We start from the raw sequence: 3,505 nt of genomic DNA on the forward strand, positions 1-3,505 counted from the left end.
CCTCACAGCAGTGCCATTTTTACAGCCCTGTGGTATCACAATTGAGCGTTTTGCACTGAATAAAGTGTCCTCCTTCACTGCACCTTAAATTGGGGATTTCTGTTGGCATTGAATTGGCACCAACAACTATCTGTTGACACCACTCACTATTTTCTGTGCCAAAGCAAAACAAGTAGTGACAAAGAAAGGAGATAAAAATGAACAAAAGAACAGAACATGTCCCTCCATACTATATGCTAGACCCTGAGCATCAGGTGAGAGGGATTTGAGGTGAGTAAAGTATGACTTATATGAAAAACAAAAGTTTTGATCTTATATTATACTACCTTTTTAAACTCAAAATTTAGACAGTTATTATCAGAAAGAAAAACTGTGAGACTTTCCCAATTTGCCATCAGCAAGCTAGAGAGAGACTGGACTAAGTGTATTTAAAGCACTGGTGCAAGAGGGATGATCCTGTTTTTTATAATTTTACCCCACCAAGGTTAGCTTGTTTAATAAAGTAGTTTAAAATGCATGTTCCTTTATCCAGCAATTAAATGCTTGAATAATTTTCCTCTAAATTCCCTTCATTTACACCTCCACAAACAATATACTGGTACATATTTTAGATATATCATTATAAAATTTCAGAGGATAGAGGGAGAGAGTGGGGTGGAAGTAGAGAAGGCGGGAGGGACTGAGGGAGAGTGAGAGAGACAGAGGGAGAAATTCACCTCCAAATGGACCTACTATTTGACTTCTCATAAGCAACATTGAATATTAGGAGGAAGTAGAGAAATTCCTTAAAATGTCTCTCCCAAGGGTGCCTGAAATATTTTGGTGAATGCCTAAAGTCTTCTGGAGGATATCTATCAGGCTGTTGGACATTTCTCTGGGGATGCTTGAAATTGTCCAGTTGCCTCAAGTCTCCTTGCCGATGCCTAAAGTTTTCAGAAAAATCCACTGCAGATACTGATGGATCATTTGAGTCAAATTAATGGGAAGGGTCATTTCTAGCATATGACTGTGAATTCTCTTACTGGACAGCAAGAAAAAATGTACACCAAACTCCTGCATTTGTGCCTCAGATATGTCTTTTTAAAATTTATTTTTATTGATTTCTATTTTTTTAAGAGAGAAAGGAAGGGAAAGAGAGAGAAACATCGATTTGTTGTTCCACTTTTTATGCATTCTTTAGTTTTCATTAGTTGATTCTTGTATGTGCATGGACCAGGGATAGAACCCAAAACCTTGGCATATAGGGACGATGCTCTAACCAACAGAGCTACCCAGCCAGGGTCTCAGATATAAGTCTTAACAATACTTCTGTCCTCAAGAATCTTCCACCAGTTTGCATGACCTGTTCCTCTGATTTGAATTTCACCAATGCTTCTCCCAGACCAACTCATTTGTCACCAGAAAGCAAGCAAAATGTCACTCTCAGCAAGAGGAAAACCTGCAAGGAGCTTTTGTATTTTAACTTTTGTAACATCAAATGGGAAATATATGTACAGTTTCAGGCCAGAGTAGACTTCTTGAAAGTATTTTTGCAAAATGTGTGCAAGCCTCTGTTTCTCTATTGAAGCTGGTCTTCCCTTTTCATAACATTCAATGAACTTCAGCATTTGTTTTCTAGAAAATGGATTAACAAGAACTGGATGATATTGTAAAACAGTCTTATGTAAACCCAGACCAGTGTTATAGTCTTTCGGAGTCTTGAACATCACAAAGGCATATCTTGTTCTTCTTTCATTTTTACATAAAAAAACTAATCGGGCCCGGCCTGTATGACTCAGAGATTGAGCATCGACCTATGAACCAGGAGGTCACGGTTAGATTCCCAGTAAGGGCAGATGCCCGGGTTGCAGGCTTGGTCCTCAGTAGGTGGTGTTCAGGAGGCAGCCGACCAATTATTCACCATTGATGTTTCTCTCTCTCTCTCTCTCTCTCTCTCTCTCTCTCTCTCTCTCTCCCCTCCCTTTTCCCCTGAAATCAATAAAAAATAAATAAATAAATAAATAAATAAATAAATAAATAAATAAATAACTAATCTGTTCATTAGTCAGATCAGTATCTCTAAATAAATTTAATACTTAGGTCAGATTTTTGTAAGTGAACATAAAATCCAAGAGGGGAATAAGAACATGGTCTTCTGGAAGATTTTTAATGAGACCTTTTTAAAAACTGTCTGTCATTGACTCCTCTTGGTGATGAATGTTCTTCAGTTCTCATAGGAATGTCATGCTCCTTAAATGTACTACCACCAAACTCTACCCACTGTTGTTCTGAGCCTTGCATTATTTTTATAAATCTGGAGCCCATAAAACTTCTATGGCATTTCAGACTTCCTGAAGCAATAGTACATGAAGTAAATTTTACTATGACATTACTAGTATTTCAACCTTCGTAATGTTTTAAGAAAATTACCCCATCCACATATAAACCAAAGAAAAAGACATGGAAATCATCTTCATTTACTACGAAAGACAAACTTATAGAAAAAGTAAGTATTCTCTGCCTTCAATGGCTGCATCTTCCTTGGCCTTAAATAACCATGTCCTGTACCATTAGTATGAAACCCAACATCTTGTTTAATCACAATCATATCCAGAATTACTTGCTTCTTCTTTAGTCCCCTCAACAAAAAGTAGATAAGCAGCCAACCCCTGATGCCCCAGATCCTGGTCACTCTCTTCCTATGTGATCAGTTCTTTCATTTCTATAGTCTTCTGCATCTCTGCCTTACTGCTGAGAAAGAGATCTACAGAGGAATTCTTGATAACCACCCCCCCACACACACACACACACGGCTTGTAGTGCATCTTGCTTCCCCAATTTTCCCTGCAATTGTATGCATGTCTCCATCAGAAATAGTCAATCCTGTGAAAAAGTGACAAATATCCATAGGCCCCACAATTAAAGGAAGCCCCAGTAAATGAATGACTACAACCATACTGAGCTCAAATCACTGCAATAATACCTTTTCTTTTATTTATTTCTTGGAGACCAGCTAATTCTGTAAAAACAACTTAACACTGCTGCCAAGTCGGACACACAAGGCCGGGGGTTGGGGGTCAGTCCTCGCAGCAGCCCCTGAAGAAGAGCTGCAGAGAGCCTTTTGTGAGCCCAGAGGAAGATGATGCTCACTCCTCCCTCTGCTCCAGACAAGTGAATGTCTCTTACAAACTTCTTCAGAAGAGACTTGACAATATTTATTTTCTACACCAGGGAGTAAACCAAGAGGAAAGAGCATAAGAATCTAGAAACCACGAGATCTAATCCAGGAAAGCAGTACAGGCTTAGATTCAACTGATTCAGTATGGAGGAGGAAGTCATAGAGCTCCAGAAGGGGTATTTATGGGTGGAAAAATCACACAGAAAACGATACGCTTGAGACATTAGAGCAATGTATCAATAAGGCAAAAATCTCAAAATACATGAAAAATGAGAAATACTCAGTAGACATTCCTGCTCAAAAGTGAACAAGAGAAAAAATTTAAAAAGACAAACTGTTTGTCCATGA

At 38.5% G+C, this 3,505-nt stretch overlaps 1 pseudogene across 1 annotated transcript; it reads right to left on the minus strand.

Moving 5' to 3' along the window:
• Window positions 1-1,394: 1,394 nt before the first annotated feature.
• Window positions 1,395-2,935, minus strand: LOC307095313 (RNA-binding protein 12B-like; annotated as a pseudogene). Its single transcript has 2 exons — window positions 2,030-2,935; window positions 1,395-1,750 (listed from the first exon to the last, which is right to left on the minus strand). The product of its transcript is annotated as an RNA-binding protein 12B-like (transcript).
• Window positions 2,936-3,505: the final 570 nt, after the last annotated feature.

Source organism: Cnephaeus nilssonii, assembly GCF_951640355.1.
Source record: "Cnephaeus nilssonii genome assembly, chromosome: X".
NCBI lineage: Eukaryota > Metazoa > Chordata > Mammalia > Chiroptera > Vespertilionidae > Cnephaeus > Cnephaeus nilssonii.